Source organism: Condylura cristata, unplaced genomic scaffold (genome assembly GCF_000260355.1).
Source record: "Condylura cristata isolate star-nosed mole 26May11 unplaced genomic scaffold, ConCri1.0 scaffold00011, whole genome shotgun sequence".
Lineage (NCBI taxonomy): Eukaryota > Metazoa > Chordata > Mammalia > Eulipotyphla > Talpidae > Condylura > Condylura cristata.
The window spans coordinates 5,839,892-5,857,565 of NW_004567112.1; the positions used below are offsets into that span (position 1 = coordinate 5,839,892).

The window sequence follows — 17,674 nt, forward strand, 5'->3', positions numbered from 1 at the left end:
CTTCACCGCTCACGTGCTGATTTATCTGTTGCTTGCTGGCCGCCCCCAGAGTCCACTGCACTTTCCAGTACAAGCTCAACTGCTCAATGAAAAACAAAGAAGATAAGCGGCCTACACACGGGACAACAATCAGCTCCTCCAACCCCCAAGGGGGAGTGCACCTTGACAGGAAGCGGGGGGCCGGGCCAGCGGCCACACACCAACTAGAACCAGGCCTGGGGACTCCTGGCTAGGCAGGCATGCGAGGACCTACTGCGTGCAGCCAGAGAACATGCTGGTGCCCAGGGAGCAAACCAACAGCCCCCCCAAGGTCAGAGAGGTCACTCGGTGTCACCGTGTTCCTTGTCCTGGAGAAGAGGAGGCCACCGAGCAGAGAGCGTCGTGGCACAGAGCCACCGGGGACGCGTCTGGCCATGCACAGGGGCTGCCCGCTCTGCTTGCCAAGCTGTTCATGCCTCCCGGGAAGGTTCAGGGTCCAAGGAGAAAGCCCTTCCCTAATTCGGAGTCTGCTCCTGAGCATGGCGGCCACGCCCTGGCCAGGGAGGCAAGGGGAGCCCCTCCTCGGCCCTCAGGCGGGGTGTGAGGGAGCCAGGAGCCAGGAGCAGCTTCCGGGTCCTTCACGGACGGCACCTCCTGGCCCGGTGCCACCACCGGCCAGCCCAGGGCTGTGCCTCCAGCCTGCCCGATCCAGGCCTCTGTGGAGCCTCAGTTTCCCCACCTGCAGAGTCAGGGTTCCCAGCTCTGCCACTCCAGGAGGAGCCCAGGCTCATTAGTGGGAACACTGGACTAGAAAGTGGGTGTCCACCTCCCAGCACTGGCACCCCACCTGGCCAGCACCCAGACAGATGGAAGCAAAGACTAAGTGAGCCACCAGCATGGATGTGTGGGTGGTGGCTGGAAGGGGGAGGGCTTGACTCCCCGTGAAGCCAAGGTGGCTGAGATCAGAGTTGCTCTGAGGGGCCTCTCCATGCCCCTGAAAAGGCATCACAAGCCCAGGGGACCCTCAGCGGAAGGAGCTCACACACCTGCTGCCCACACCTCAGCCTCTGGGGATCTTCACGGGTACTAGCAGAAGCCCCAGTGAGGCCCTGATCTCTGAGCCTCAGGCGGGTCATCTGTGAAATGGGGTGAGGGTTTGCTGTATGACCACCCAGTGCAGCAATGACCCTGTGGAGTTCCCTGGGCGGTGACACCCACGTTCCGACTCCCCATCAGCTCAGGTCTGCAAGCCCCAACTGGAACAGGCCTCAGGTGACCCTCAGCCAGGGCTGTGCACAAGCCAGCAGGGACTGCCAGCGTGACGCTTGAGCCCATCTGCTGCCTTCCAAGGGGCCCTGCAGGGCGAGGAGACAGGCTGCGGGGGGGCGAGGAGCCAGGAAAATCAAGGAAAGAGGGGGAGAGACAGGTGAGCAGCAGGAAAGCTGCCAGCCTGGGGCCCTCGCAGTGACGGCAATGGCATCTGTGACCTGGTGCCACCGAGAAGCTCCATGCGGCCCTGGGGCCTGGCAGGTGAGACCTAAGCCTGGGAAGTGAAGGCTGCTGATGGTACCTTCCAGATCTTGGGCTCAGCTCCTTAAGAAACACTCTCTTGTTTCTCCCCTCCTGGTCGGGAAAGAATAAACACGGAGGCGTGAGTGCAGCACACGCTGCCCTGGAAGCCCAGCCTGCCCTGTCCGTGGCCTCCTGCTCGCCCCTCACTGTGAGGAGGGCTGCAGGGCTCTGGAAGAAGCACCTTCAATGGCTCCCTACCACCCACAGGGCAATGGCCTGGACGGCGTCTCTGGCCTGACCGGCTCCCTCTCTCGTACCTTCCCCTCATGACTGCACGCATGAAGCCCACCGAAGCGTGCAGACATTCTCCCCCAAATGCGCCGCACACTGTTCACCTCCATGGGCAAAGCATGGCCGACCCACAGCCAGCATGGCCGGACCGGCCCAGCATTGCACACAGGCTCTGCTTCCTCCAGGGCCCTGAACGTGGATCAGCTCCCTGATCTCCTGAATCTCTGCATCGACACCATAAAACAGGGGCAGGGGCTGGGCCCTGATTCAGCGGCTTTATCGTAGCTAAGTGAGTATGTGTCTGCAAAGCAAGCAGCCCCGTGTCAGCCATGCTACGTGCCCAGAGAAGCCCTGCTGGCTGGGTGGCGCTAAAGCAGCTGGTCACCCCAAAAATCTTTCTTTTCTACAGCACAGTCAAGTGGAATCTCCCCATCCCACACAGAGGTCTCTGTCCCTTCCCCACCCCACTTCTGCTCCGCAGTGTCAAGTGTGAACCACTTGGGAGCTCCCTAAGGCGTGGACCAGCCTCATGCCCCCGGGGCCAGAGGGAGGGCTGAGCAGGGGTATTCATTCTTGGGTGGGACTGACCGTCACCCCGTATGTCTGAGTTGGCTAAGGCCTCTCTCGCCTGGAAGCAGAGGCCCGGTTGAGAGGATCTTTGGGGTGTGGTGGGACAGGAGGACGGTGCCCCCCAGAACTTTAACTCTGCTGAGGTTGGTACATAGAGAGCTCGGGCTGAGAGTAGGGCTAAAGAGAGCGGCTATACCCAGATTACATAAAAGCAACAAATGTGGCCCAAGCCCCAGTGCCAAGAGCTGCCCATGAAAGCAGCTGGCGGCTTCCGGGACGCCTGGCACAGGGCGAGGGCTTAACAGATGAATGAGCGAGTAAGTGGACGGATCAGCTTCACACCAGCAGGGCCTGGCAGCCAGCACCGGGGGCCGAGAAGCCCGGCTCTGGGTCGGGAGGGACTGCTCGCCACTGTGGCGGTGCCCTGGCAGTGAGGTGCCCACGCGTGCGGGCCTGTGCACAGCGCCTCAGCCCCGTCCATCCACCCAACGCACTCCTGGGCCCATCGCACGGATAAGGAGGCTGTGGATGAGGGACGCTCGGTCACTTGCCCAGAGTCGGTCAGGCAGCAACAGAGCCCAAAGCTCGGCCCCTCAGACGCCGGGGCCCCCACTCTGCACGGCTGTCCCCAGCCCAGCGTGACGGAGCAGGGGGAGGCCTCCACAGCTCTGTCCCGCTGACCTGCCAGAGGCATCAGCATGGCCCGTGGCTCCGGGCACCCCTAGGTGCTGACAGCGAGGCTCATGACAGAGCCTTCCGGCAGCGTAACTCTGGGTGCCCGGCCGGGCGGGCCTGACAGCCGGGGGGGGCCCTGCAGCACAGCTGTGCTGTCACCCCTCCAGTTTTCCCAGGCCTCCCCTTGGGGTCGGTCGGGGGTCTAGAAGTGGGGTAACTGCTCTTGAGGGCAGGGGTACAACTGGACCTCTCGCCCTTGAACTACTTTTTAGAAAGGCAGCTACTTCAGAAGCACGGGCAGCTTCGGTCCACACTACCAAGGCCCTCTAGAAGAGCTCAGAAAGAAAAATAAGACCCATCTGCAATCATTCCCGGATTTGGGGAGATTAAGGGCTTTTGCTTCTCATCTCCAGGGGAGAACAAAAATATCTTAGCAAGGAAAGAAAGTCCCAATTCTGAACAGGCCGGTGCAGAGTAGATGCTGTGATGGGCCCTGGACCAACCGTTGCCACACAGCTTGGTCCTCACAGGGCCTGTGGCCAAGCGGAGAACAGGGTCAGGCAGAGGCCTGGTGAGAGCAGCAGGGAAGGCTTCCTGGAGGAAGGGCCCTGCAAGGTGGAGGCCCCAGCAGTTGATCCCAGGCAGAGACGGAAGTGTGCCTGGCAGAGGCCTGGAGAGGGAAGACACGTGAGAAACTGCAGAGGAGAAGGGCTGCCGAGGGTGAAGCTGGCCTGGGAGGCCGGGGTGGGCGAGGCAGGGCCCACCTGACGAGGCCTTTGGACTCCAGCCTGGCTGCAGGGCAAAGCCGCTGAAGCAGACGGGGATGAGCGCAGATGGACTCTTCAGCAAGAGCCCTCTGGCTGCTGGCTGGAGCAGCTGGCTTGGAAACGGGTGAGGCTGAGGGAGTTGGGGGAGAACACAGCAGTTCACAGGAGAGGGTGGTGGCCAGGAAGGGGGTGCCAGGCAAGGGGCCACCCCACAGGGAGGCTGGCCTGGACCTGGAAAGGACTGACGACGTGCCCTGAGCAAAGCGGGGTAGCTGGTAGTGGAAGAGGGGCTCCCAGTCTCTGAGCGGCTGGAGGGGGGCGGGAGCTCTCCACCCGGACCAGCAGCAGGAGGAAGCATCACAGTTCACCAGAAACACAGGAATAGACTTCAGTCACTTGTCCAACCAGAGGCCACACGACGGCAGAGAAAAGTCGGCACCAACGTGCAGAGCCCGACACAGGTGCTGCCCGCGGTCACGCCTTGGCCGCCGGCCGGTCTGCCAAAGCCGGACACCGGCTTCCCTTCCACCCAGGAGCACGTGGGGGGAGAGCCACCCCCAAGCCTGGGGCCTCGGCCCCCCACCCGGGGCGGGGTCCGGTACTTCACTGTAGACAATACTTGAGGTCTGGGAAGAGCTGCCCAGAGAGCGCCCCTGGAAAAGCAGACCCCAAGGCAGAAGGGGGGCGGCGCCCCCCGAAATCCTAGTATGCAACATGGTCTCGCTGGCCATTTTCATGGTCCTCTTAAAATTATGTCTCGGAAGTTTCATCAGAAGCTATGTTCATTTTGCAAGAAGAAGAATGAAAAGATTCTTAAAACAATGTCTGGAGATGAAACAGAAAAACAAAAATCAGGGCTCAAAACACGGGCCCTGCTGCTTCCTTTGCGGCGCTGGCTGGAGACGCTGCCAGTCGCCGGCGGCTTCAGGGGCCGCATTTGGTGGTTGTTCTTCAGTTTGTTTTTTATGATTTAAAAAGTTTATGTTGGCCCACGTTTTTTTCTTTGCACTGTGTCTTGGGTGCTAGCACCGGGGGACTGAGAACAGGGGGGTGTTCACTGCCCTGGGGGGAGGCCGGGGACGCTGGCAAGGGGCTCGACATTCGGAGCCCAGGAAAGAATTTCTGCAAACACAGTCTGGGCAGCGACCATCGAAAGTGTTGCCTTAGCGTCTCTTTATGGGGCAGAGCGCTGTCCTGCTCGGGCTGCTGGGGCCGGCGGGCCTCTGGTGCCAGGCTGAGGTCCCCGCTGCCGTATAAACCAGCTTGTTCCCCCCACCCTCGCCTTCGCCCTTCTCTCACGCCTGGGGCTGCAGGGCATCAGCCTGCACGCGGCAGCGGCACCCGCCACACCTCACTGCCGGGCCGTGCCCGAGACAGGTCGGGCTAACGGCGTCTGCCGCTCTGAGCCCAGGGCGGAACATGCCAGAAGCACAGCAGCGGAGGGAGAGGCCATCCGATATGCTGTTCGGACTTGGTTAAATGCGTCTGGCCTTCAAAAAGACAGGGTGGGCGGGCCCTCCCCGGTGGCACGGTACAAGCGTTCAAGTACAAGCACAGCACTGAGAAGCTAAAGCCACTTCAACACAGGTTCGATCCCCACCCCGGAGCTGACCCACAGGGCGCAGCAGGCCCCTCCTGACCTGCCCATTCTGCTCCCCACTCTGTCTCTGGTGACTCCTCTCCCTCACCCCGCCCCCCAAACCCCCCGCCCCGGCACCTCTGGCCTGTACCTCAGTTCAGTATGCATAAATAAATACATCTTTAAAAAAAGACAGGGTCTGGAGGTTCCTCAAGCTGCTGAACATGGAGCTTCCCTACGACCCAGCAATCCCACTCCTAGGTATCTACCCAAAAGACACAAAAACACTGATTGAAAAAGATACCTGCACCCCCATGTTTATTGCTGCTTTATTTACAATTGGAAAAACATGAAAGCAGCCCAAATGCCCAAAAGTAGATGACTGGATAAAAAAGATGTGGTACATATATACAATGGAATATTACTCAGCAACCAAAAAAGAGAAACACATGTCTTTTGCAGCAACTTGGATGGAGCTGGAAAAGATCATGCTTAGTGAGATAAGCCAGAAAGAGAAAGAAAAATACCGGATGGTCTCACTCATAGCAGGAGTATAATGGACCAGGCGAGAAAATAACAAAAATAATGAACAACCATATACCAGAGACATTCTGTGGGGGCGGAGTGGGGAATGGGTTCAAAAATGGGGGGGGGGGAAGGGAGGGAAATGCATGGGACTAGGGTGGTTGTACAGGGGTGATCTGGTGATGGGAAACCCGTGGGGATTACAATCGAGATGGAAAAAAAAAAAATGTGCAAAATGATGTAAAAATAAACTTTGTAAAAAAAAAAAAAAAAGGGTAGGCACTCCAGCCTTGGAGCTGGGGGGCGAAAGTCGCAGTGAGGGAGGAGGACGTTCCGCCGGACAAGGCCAGGAGGGACAGGGGCCAGACAGGACAGCTTCACAGGTCAGGTGTGTGTGCAGCTCGTGGCGAGGGCTTCATTTTCAAAATAGTTCAAAGAGAGAATCAGCCCACAGGGAACAGCCATGGGTTGGTGGGGGGGGAGTGTGGGGGGGCACCAGAGGGTGGATGAGGACAACAGGCTAGATCCTGACTACCACAGTGGAGCTCGCTCCCCCGGGCAAGTCCTCCAAGAGAACAGCAAATAAATATGGGAGGGAAAATATCACATTTATGGAGAATTTTAATAATGTGGGCGTTTCTGAAATTATATTAAGAAAAAAGGTAAACAAAGCCACAGGTGTGTGCGCGGGTGTGTGCAGCTCGAAAGACCAGCAGGAAGACGCTGACACTGGCCAGCGCGAGCGGCGGACTCTGGACGGCGAGACAGTTCTGCATGTCTCTGAGCAAAACAACTTAGCAGTCACTCTGACCTCAACGAAACACGCCAGTAAAACGGGAGAACGAGAAAGCGTCACGCAATGTGGTTTAGAAAGTGGCTCAACCTCCACAGCCTCTTGCCGCCCCTGGGGGGGACAAGCCAGCCGGAGCCCGCAGGCAGCACCTCCCCGGGGTCGGGGTGGGGGTCCCCTCCACAGCTGGAGGGGCCGGGATCCTCCCTGGCTCCTTGAACTTGAGCTCCAGAGACCAAGCAAGAGGGTAGTACAGCCGATGGACCTGCGCGTGGGCTTGAGCCCTGGTACCTAGGAATGTGGCCTCGTCTGTCAGCAGGGTCTGCACAGGGCCACTGGGTTCAGATGGGGCCACAACAGCGTCCCTAGTCGGAGGGACTTCGGGTCCTTATAAAAGAGAAAAGAAGTTGGATCAGGGCCGCCAAGCTTCCCTGCAGAACAGCCTTTGAAAAGCACAGTTCCAGCTGGTCTGGGGACTGCAAGTCCCCCTCAGGGCCCTTGCCAAGGGTCTCCAAACAAGACACCCACCACTGGGACCACCAAGCACCTTGCACGCACCCAAGCTGGGGCTGGGCACGAAGGACCCAGCCGTGGCCTGCAGCGGGCCGCTGATCTCAGAGGAGAGGTGAGACTAACACCCGGACAGCGGCGGGCAGATAAGCCAGGCCACCCCTTCCCTCCTGAGAGCTTCAGCTGCAGACAGGTCACCTGATGGCTAAATCCGCCACATCTAAATTTATCTTGCCCTCCAAGGGCGAGCAGATGCTGTACCTCATCAGAGCGCAGTAAGTGGCAGAACGACAGTCGTGACGCGCCCTTATCACCCCAAGGACGGGAATGACGTCACAGAAAGACTTGGTTTCCCTGACAATGAAAGCAAGTGTTCACGTGCCAGCTTGGCAGGCTCCAAGTGGCTGGGCCACGTGGGCCCTGGGGTGGGACCTGTCCCAGCAGCCCAGTGCCTTTCCAGACCCTGGCCCGTGCCTGGCAGTGCCAGGGGACCCACCACCCGTGAGGAGGGGTAGGCAGGCAGGGAGGTGTTTGCAGCATAGACCGGCCCTGTCACCTGTCGGGGGAGGGTGCCCCAGGTCACAGGCAGCATCGAGCCCCAGGCAGGAGACCATGTAGTCCAGTCAGAGAGCAGAGCTGAGTGGCCCAAGAGGAGACCCCAAGAATGGGGTGCAGAGGCAGTCTGAGCTAACCCCTGGCCTTGGCTTCCCCCCTAAGCCCTAGCACAATGGAAGGCACTGAGACACACCTGCCGAAAGCTAAGGGGTGCTTCCTGCCAGATCCCCAAAGAACCAGCTGGCGCCCCTGTCACAGTCCTGCAGCGCCTGCAAGATGCTGAGGCTCTGACCAGCCACTCGGAGCCTACACTCGCCGGGGGACACAAAGGTAGCAAGGAAAGGGAGAAGCAGATCACGGCCCCACTGCCACGCTGGGGATCATGCAGAGGCCGGGCTTCCTTCACACAGCTGTCAGTGACGCAAATAATCCATTCAGATCACTTGACAGAGAAAGATAGCGTTCCCCATGACCTCCGTGCCTTGCCAGCAGTAACTACCGCTAGGACTCTGAGGTGCCACCTTCCAAATCACCATATGTTCTTGCAAGAAACCTCACCAGGGCAGGAGTCTAGCTGACAGTGTAGGGTCCCCTGGTCCTGTCATGGAGCTGAAGGAAGGAATCAGGGCGGGTGTCTAGGAAGTGGAGGTCGGGGTTCAAGAAAGGGAAGGGCTCAAATGACCCCAAGGCAAGGGCCCTGGGGTCTCAACCCACATGATGTCATCAGCACAGAAGCAGCTGGCCCCACTCACCCTGTGTAGGCAGGTCAGCTGCCTTGGGAAGCAGCAGTCCTCCCAAAGGGTCTTCAGCTCTGCCCGCTACACGATGCTGACGATGACGACATCCACCGCATGAGCTGGGCCCTCAACGTTCTACCAGGCCGGTGCTCGTGTCCCCGTTTTAATGACAAACTGCAACCCAGAGAAATCCAGCAGCTTGCCCAGCATCACACAGCCGGGAGCAACAGGACCCGCGCTTGGCCTGAGCACCAACAACGGAGATGCTTCCATGCGCGTGCGCGGCTTCCGTGGCCGTGCGCGGCTTCCGTGGCCGTGAGCAGCGATGCCGGCACGTAGCAGCCTCGGCCCTAAGCTAATGTCTTGTTTAAAGAGCATGAGCATGTTGGATCCAGTGCAGGCATCATACTACTATAGTGTTTGGGTTTGTTTTTTTTTTAAATGTTAAGCGTCTACATCTTCTTCTAGGAATGCCTCACAGCCTAGAATGTCTGCTCCTGGGAAGAGTTAAGGCTTTGGCAAGAGGCTTTCCCACAAGACAAACGAGTCTCCCCCCTTACCTCCCTCCCCCACCCCACCCCCCCCATGGGCCATGAGGAGACAAGGATGGAGGCAGCTACTTTCTGTGAACAGCCTCCTCGTAAACGTCAGTCCCACCAGGGGGTGGGAGGGGGCTTGATTTATTATATAGCTTTTGGACAGTTCCTACAGAAATATTGCCAAACAGTGGAATAATCAACTCTTTCACTTGAGCCCCCTTATACTTTTTTTTTTCCCCTAATGAATAAAGAATAAAGGACGCAATGAGCCTAAGCTAAATAAATAAAAATGCCACACTTTTCCCCAACAGAAATTTCTGCGTCACTGAGAACTATTTGCAGACCTCAACAATCTTTTATCTTCACAATGACGTTACAGCCTTCCAAGTTTTGGACTTTCTGAGAATCTCTTTGATTTGGGTCTTCTAATGATCTTATGTGAACAATTAGCTTATGAACTAACACCATTATTTGATGTTTCGTGGAGCGAGCACTGAAGAGCCCTTCCTCCTCTCACAGTCTTATCTGGCCTCTACTGGAACAGTGTAAAATCAGTTACTCATGCCTGCGACTCACACTGGAAGTAGACACGTGTGTCCAGGAATCTGTCTTACTGAACGCCAATCACAATTCTGGTTTCTAGGCTGGGGAGGGGGAAAGGAAACATCTATTCAGCCACATTCTCCATCTACCATCCTTCCACCTACCCACCCATTCAGCCACCTACACATCCACCACCCACCCAACTATTTATGCATCCACCCACCTATCCATTTACCTACTCACACATCTACCCACTCACCCATCTGCCCAGCCATCTGTCCACCCAGTCACCTGTCCAGCTGTCTACTCGGTGTGCCACTGAAGGCAGGAAGTAGCCCATGACCTCGGGGCGCTCAGACAAAGGCCAGTCCTGGAAGGCTGACAGTGATGCACTTGCTGCAGGACAGTCCTGGGGTGTGGAGACCCCTCCGGCACTGTTCTCTGGCTCAGCAACCCTTTCCTCCACCATAGAAATTTCTCAACTTGCTATCGCCTCTTTATTTTAGTCATTCTCATAGAAACAGTCATGCTGCAGGTCCTCCCTGGTGGCTCAGTGGGTCAAAGTGCAATGCTGTGAAGCTGTCTGCAGCCATTGCAGCAGGAGTTCGACCCCCAGCCAGGGAGTGACCCAGAGGGCACAGCAGACCTCTCCTGTCTCCCCGCTGCTTCCCTCAGCAGGGCATTTCATTAGATCCGCCTGTTCTGCTCCCCACTCTGTCTCTGGTGAATCTTCTCACCCCCCACACCTCTGGCATATACCCCAGTTCTTGTATGCCTAAATAAATAAAATCTTAGAAAGAAAGAAAGAGAGAGAGAGAGAAAGAAAAAAAGAAAAGGTCATGATGCACTTTGTGGGGGTTGGGGGGTGGGAATCAGGTTTTCCCTCCCAGTGAGTAGACATAACAAGTATTCCATAAGCACGTGCCAAGCAAGCAAATGAATGTGCAAATACTTCTAAGGTCAAATAAAGGGAGCAAGGGACAGAACATCTACCCCTTTGGGGCCTGCTAGTTTCTCTGCTTTGATGGCTTCTGATGGAAGCCCCAAACATACCGAGTTTGTAGGACTCTGAGAGCAGACAGCTAGGGCCCAGTACCTGGACAGAGCCAGGCAGGTCATTTCTTCTGGAGTCTGTCTACTCAGGTCTGAAGTGGTGGTCGGACAGGACGCTCTCCAGTTCTTCACACGGAGAATCCCAGCAGCACCGCGGGGTGACTCAGACTCAGGCCCCAGAGGAACCAGCCTAGGCCAGGACCCCCCACCCCCAGCGGAGACGGCGTATGCCCGGTCCCGGACGGCGCGAAGCTTCCTCGTCTCCCTAGAAAGGACCTGGAAGGGGCCGGCAGAGGCTCTCCCAGGGGCCTCCTGAGCCTAAACTTCATGACTTCAAGTTTGAGCCATGGCCTAGACATTCAACTTTTGTACAGCGAGCTCATGTAACAAATGTTTACAAAAGAGCCCCGATTTCAGGTATTTCACCCCATCATGTCTTCACTCACACTGTGAGCCCGTTACGGACCGCACTGAGTGGGCGAGACACCGTCACCAGAGTCGTGGGACATCAGTCCCGGGGAGGCACAGCAAAGTCCACACGTCCGTGGAAGACGGCCTTCGGTGGAGTTACGGGCACAAGGCACAGGGAAGCAGCACAACGCCAAAGAGCGATGAGGGGGGAGCTCCTTTCTGGAGGCTTCTCCACGCAGGAGGGACCCGAGCTAGACCTGAGGGTCCTGGGAACTGGGAATGAGCGTGGGCGGCCAGACAGCGGCCGCCGCCGCACCCGGCGGACACGCGGGCGGACGGTGGGTGTGAGCGGAGGCCGGAGGCACCAGCAAAGGCAGGGCCAGCCTCGGAGGTGTGACCGGGAACCGGGCTTAGGGGCTCCAAGGACCAGCATGGAGGAACGTGACCGCTCCCCTCCACCAACCTCTAACTGAAAACAAGCACGACCTCCCATCACGAACACCGGCAAGAACCCACGCCGGGAGCAGAGCCGGCACGCGCCGAGGGCAGAAACCGCGGGTCCTTCCCGGAGGCTGTCGTAGACGTGCAACTGCCGTAGCGTCGGTGACGCCTCCCTCTGGCTTCCCACCACGCTGCCCCTGCTGCCCTCGGGGCCCAGCGGGGCCTGTCGCCCTAAGTGGCCTCCTGCCCGGGACGTCTTCCCAAAGAGCTTCAGAAAGTGAGCTCGTGTGTCCACAAGAAAAATAAATGTGGCGTTTGCCACTGTTTAGTTTGCGTATTGGTCTAGAAAAGAAGTAGGAGTTTTATGTAAGAGAGCCGTCCAGCAGGACCCCAGCAGAGGTCGGGCAGACACCAGGCGACCGACTGTAAACAGGCGGGAGGGCCGGACCTGGGGCGCGTCGCGGCGAGCTGCAGCCCCTCAGTTTATGGCGGCCTTCCTGTTTTCCCCAGGCCGCCGAGCACACTGCACTCACACACAGAGTCTTTTCAATGCCCTCCAGGAGAACAGAAGAATTCATTTTCACACGCCAGCACGCACGTTTCTCACACCCTCCCAGGGGAGCGGGCCCTGCCAAGAGGCCCGTTTATGGACCGGGGGAGGACAGGCGGGGACGGGGCCCCTCAGGCTGGGGCCTGTGGACAAAGAGGCTCGGGAGCGAGTCGTACGCTCCTGGGCCCTCCAAACCAAACGTGAAGACAGTGGGCCAGCGAGGCTGCAGTGCGGGAGGCGTTCGCGGGGATCCTGGGGCAGGCCGGGGCCTGGCCGCAAGCAGGGCTGCAGAGTGGGGCGTCGGGCGTCCGGGCTGGGGAGGGGGCGGCTATCCCGTTTCCGAGGGCCAGAGTGTGAGTCGGAGGGGTGGGAGGCCAGGCCACTGGCTCTCAGTGACGGGCTGGGCGAGGCAGGCCAGACGGCCGAGGGCAGGGCACCCGGCTCGTGGGCTGCGGGGCTGGTGTGGCCCCCGGGGCCCCTGTGCCAGCAGCGTCCCGGCGCTCAGCTGCCCCCTCCCAAATCTTTGGCCGAGAGAAAGGACGTTTCTTTGAGGCAGGGACTTTCCCTCTGCACCGCTGGGACCTCGGCTCTGCAGTGTCACGGCATTTTTGTCAGCTGGTGAGGATGTGGGCCTGCGGCCGCCCCCCAACCACTTTGCTGCCTTGGCTGGTTTGAATTCGACGGTCTGGCGGCCCCCTGGGCCCTCCCCCGCGCCCGGTCGAGGCAGCAAGGCTTACCTATGGTCCTTCGGAGGTCTTCGCACTGGCTAATGTGGGGGAACTTCAGGATTTCCTTCCACTTCTTGCTTTTGCCTTTGCGCTTCCCTCCGCCCCCTGCAGAGATGGGGAAAAACATGTCAGGCTGATGCGGGTGCTGCCCCAGGCTCCAAAGCCAGGTCCCACCCCAGTGGGTCTGCCCACCAGCCCCGGGGGCTGCGAGACAGCCGGGGGGAGCGTGGGGGACTTGAGGTCAAGTCAGTGACGCACCCCACGCCCCACCAGACACACACACTCCCTCCCGGCTGGCATCAAGCCTGCGTGTTCTCCTCGTGCCGGGGTTGGGCTCCCTGCTCCGGGCTGCAGCAGGGGGAGTCCCTCCAGTGGCCGACAACCTGCCCACACCAGGCCCTGTTCTTCCTGGACACCTCCCAGTGCTGGTCAGCCCCGCTGTGTGGTGCCCTCTGCACCTCACCTAGACCATAAGCTGCAACCACAGGAGCCGGACTGTTGGGCTACAGTCCCTGCAGACCTGGCCTCTCCCGTGGGGCCTGGCCAGTGGGCTGCAGCCTTCTCACGGCTCCCTGCATCCTGGCTTCTGCGCGAGGCCCCCCCTCAACCGGAGGTGCCTGCTGGCTCTTCACAAGCCCAGGTTTCTCGAGCTGGATGGCCCCTCTTTTACACGCTCATGTGATCAACCCCCCCCCACAAAGTCTGGGGCCCAGCGAAAGAGATGCGGGGTCTCAGGGATCCCTGGCACCCCAGGTGGGTCCCTGCTCTGGAATGGTGTGCAACCCTTTGGGTGGGGTCAGGACAGGCGAGGCCCTTGCTTGGGAGGACCTTGGCTCTCATTTACTGCAGGCTCAGGTGCGTGGGGCCTGCCAAGGGCTAGACTCGGAGCAGCGGGCTGCGAAGCTGAGGTCACCTCCCCATGGGCCAGTGAGTGGCAAAGAAGTGGGAGGGAGCTGCTGGGGAGGAGCAGGACAGGTCCACCTCTCCACTCTCTGCCCATCTCGTCTTCAGTCTGCCAGCCGGCCCTGGTCCATGGGGCCATAAGGCATTGCAGCAGAATGAACGTGTACGGGGCACGTTCTGTGGGTTGTGGCTCGGCCCGTTTGAATATAATATCCTGTTTAATCCTTAGAGTGACTCTGAGGAAGAAATCGCTGAGCTCACGTCACAGTTGATGAAACAGACATCTGATCTTGCGTAAGTCTCCAGCCCATGTCCCGCCTGACTTCACACTAGGTCTTTACTCCAGCTGGGGCTGACACACACACACACACACACACACACACCTATGCTCGCTCACTGCAGAACCCTCTGCAGGCCCTGCCCTGGGTCAAACCCTTCCCGTGCATTCCCCTAGTGCTCATTCCAACTCTACCGGAGAGAACTCTACTGCTCCCACTCAATAGAAAAGGAAACCGAGGCAGGAGGAGGAAAGTAGCAAATTGCTTGCAACCCCACCGGGCTCTACAGCTGGTACATGGCAGAACCAAGCCTCTGCCACTCATCCTCCTCCCTGTAAACCTCTTCGGGAGCACTGTACACCAGGGAAATTCTCAAGGGCAGAGGGGAAAGTTGTGTCAGGGCTCAGAAGGGATCCAAATATGGGAGCAGCCCAAATGGGGAGCTCTGTGAAAAAACCACCCCAGAAGCGATCCACCTGACACACATACGTGGGGTCTGCTTGCTCACTGAACCCGGTGTCGATATTTAGACATTAGGAGGTTCCACACAAATCCAGAGTTCAGATTTCTCTCCCAGAACCAGGCATCCTACCAGACAAGAATCACCCACAGCTGCTGGGAGCTCCCACATGGACAGGGAATGTGGCCTTCACTCAGATAGCCTGGCTGACATGGGCCAGCATGCACACGCCCAGAGAAGGGCCTCCTGTAGATGGATCGGTCTAGGATCTTTGGCAAAGTGAGACTCCCATCTCAGACACTCACCAGCCACCAGCCCTCAAAGTGTCATCAGGACTCTCTAGTACATCCTTCGCACTCCCCACCTGCACCTCCAACTGTCATTCCCCACGTCTTGGGGCATGTTAAATTATAGATAACATAAATGACCACTTTAGTTATTTCTAGGTCTACAGCCCAGTGGCTTCCGGTACATGCACACTGCCATACAATCACCAGTTCCTCAACACCTCAACTCTGTCCCCATTAAGAGTCACCCCCAAACCCCCTCCCCTCCGCTCCTAGACGCTACCGTTTACTTCCCGTCTCTATGAATGCGACTTCATATATGTTAAACTGCTTGGTATGTGTCCTCTGTGGTTGGCTTACTTCACTTTAGTTTGCATGAGGTCTTCAAGGTCCGTTCATGTCATAGCAGTATCAGGTTGCACTCCATTTTTTTTTTTTTTTAAAGATTTATTTATTTATTCATACAGAACTGGGGTACAGGCCAGAGGCTCAGGGGCGGTGAGAGGCTTCACCAGAGACAGAGTGGGGAGCAGAACAGGCAGATCTACGAAGTACACTGCTGAGGGGAGCAGCGGGCGGGTCAGGAGAGGTCTGGCTCGCCATGTGGTCTCCTCCGGGGCAGGCGGCAGGCGGGAATCGAACTCATGCGGAAGTGGCTTCAGATTCTCAGTGCTGTGCTTTAACCCGCTGCGCCACCAGGGAGGGCCTGCACTCCATTTTTAAGATTAATAATATTCCACCATGAGGACAGGCCACACTTTGGATACCCACCCACCTGCTGATGGACGTGTGTTGGTTATTGTGAATACTGTTCCATGGGTATTTCAGTCCCTGCTTTGAATTCTTTTGGGTGAATCCTCGAAGCCGATTGCTAGGTCAGGCAGTAACTGTATGTTTACCTTCTGAGGAAGCCTTGATACTCTCTTAACAATACAGACTCCATATGCTCTAAGAAATAAGTCAGAAAAAAGACAAATACCAGATGGCGTTGTTAGAGAAAGGATGTCCTGAACGAACTCTACAGATACAGGTCTTGCGGACTCCACTTCCAACCCAACACCAGAATACAGAACACACTATCATCACCAAAGGGAGGATTGCTGGGATTTGTAGCTCGGGTGTCTAGGGTGGGGCTGGAGTCCACAAAACCTGTATCTGTAGAGTTCATTCAGGACAGCCTTGCCCCCAACAATGTCACTTAAATGTGGACTACAGAGAAACAAAACAAAGGAACCAACACTATTAAACCAAACAAATGCCAGAGATCTGACTGAGGAGTGGGGGCCACCAGAGGAAAGGGTGAGGGTGGAGCAAAGGAGGGGGTGCCCAGCGGGCTACAGTGGAAGGTCACCAGCCACTTGGCAGTGGGTGTGGTGCGGCAGCACACAGTGGAAGAGGCGTGAGCATACACCTCTCTGAATCCTATACAGCCTTGTAAACCAAAGTCACCTCAATGACAAGTAGTACAAAGAAAAGAAAACCACAATTCAGGCTCCAGGCTGCACTGTACCCTGGGGCTGAAACTAGGGAATATGTCTTCTCCAAAGGTTTCCCTGGTGATTCTCTGGTAGCCCACTGAAGACACGCAAGCGTCTGCTTCACTTTTTCACACACTTTCATTTGTCCATTAAGAAAATGAACACAGATTCGTCAATTCACACAACCAAGAGGTGCTGAGCATCACTGGCTGAGCACGCAGGCGCTGGGGACATGTGGACAGGCAAGAAGGGGAGCCTTCCAGTGGACATCTGGTGATGCCTAGAGAGATCTGGGGTTGGGGGACACCTCCAGCATCTAGCAGAGTGAGGCACAAGGGGAAGCCCCCACCACTGAAAACGAGCTGATCCCAGATGTCAGCAGCGCTGCTTCGTCCCAAGGCCTTTGAGCAGCACTGGGGAGCAGGGCACGCTCTGGAGCAGACGTGTTAGTAACAGAACAACTGGGCCTGAGGAGGGAAAGGTGGACAATTAGAGGGTATGACACTGAAGCTGGGGCCTAGAAGGCGAGGTGCAGCCAACCACAGGCAGCCCCAGGCCCAGGGCACAGGCTTGCTGTTTCTTTGCTCTCTGTGACTCTTTCTTTGCCACCGATTGATGCTCAGAGTGCCTGCCTAGGAGATGGATGTCCCTCCCCATCTGGCTACATCAGCCTCTCCCCAAACCTGGTTCTTCTGTCTGCTGAAGCCTGCTCCGTCTTAATGCCCAGCCCTGGCACCTCTTCCAGTGCTGCCCTGGAGAGGCAGGTCCTCTCATCTGGCACACAACCCTCTCTCAGCTCAGCCTAGGCCAGCTCAAGCACTTCCAGAGGGTGGAGCAGTGAACACGGAGCCTGGGAGCTGCAAGCTTTCATTAAGTTATGTTGACTGACTGGGTATAGGAATGTTTGCAGGAAATAAATGACAACCTTCCCCAGCCTTCTGGACAGTGAACTATTATAAAATCTCTGCCTCCCCTCCCCCTACTTAGGAGGCAAGAAAGCAAAGGCATCTTCAGAGCATGAACAGGCTCGGTCCTGTAGCAGATGCAGGAATTCTACGGCTCTGCAGGTAGAGCCAGTCTTTTCATACCCACTGATCACCCAGGAGGAAGGTAAAGAAGATCTGCTGGTGGGCACCCAGCCTCTGCAGGTCTGTGGGCATTCTCTAGAAAGGAAGAGATTAATTCCTGCATTGTCTTCCTCTAGCACGGACTTATCTGTAGGTCAGACACTGCAGAACTAGAAGCTCTTCCTATGAGGAATTACTGCATTCTGAATGTCAGTGACTCACTGTTCTTACCTATCCAAATTAAATTCAAATTCGAGTTTACAGAACAGCCCTCAGAGGAAAAATGTGTCCAACTGCTTTCCCGGTTCAAATCCTCACTGGGATCGTCGAATATGCTCTATCCCTGAGACTATTCCCGTGAACAGGACTTGGCACGGAAGCGAGCCTTGCTGGGCTTGGGCCTCATGAAGTGGCGCTCGCCTATTTCACAGATGAGAAACCTGAGG

At 57.3% G+C, this 17,674-nt stretch overlaps 1 protein-coding gene across 1 annotated transcript in view; it reads right to left on the bottom strand.

Annotated features, from left to right (window-relative positions):
* Positions 1–12,856, bottom strand: part of GRK5 (G protein-coupled receptor kinase 5) — a 90,144-nt gene extending 77,288 nt beyond the window's left edge. Inside the window, exon 1 of the mRNA XM_004680396.2 lies at positions 12,765–12,856. The gene's annotated coding sequence lies outside the window, so the exon portion shown is untranslated. The remainder of the gene's footprint in view (positions 1–12,764) is intronic.
* Between the last annotated feature and the right edge of the window lie 4,818 nt (positions 12,857–17,674).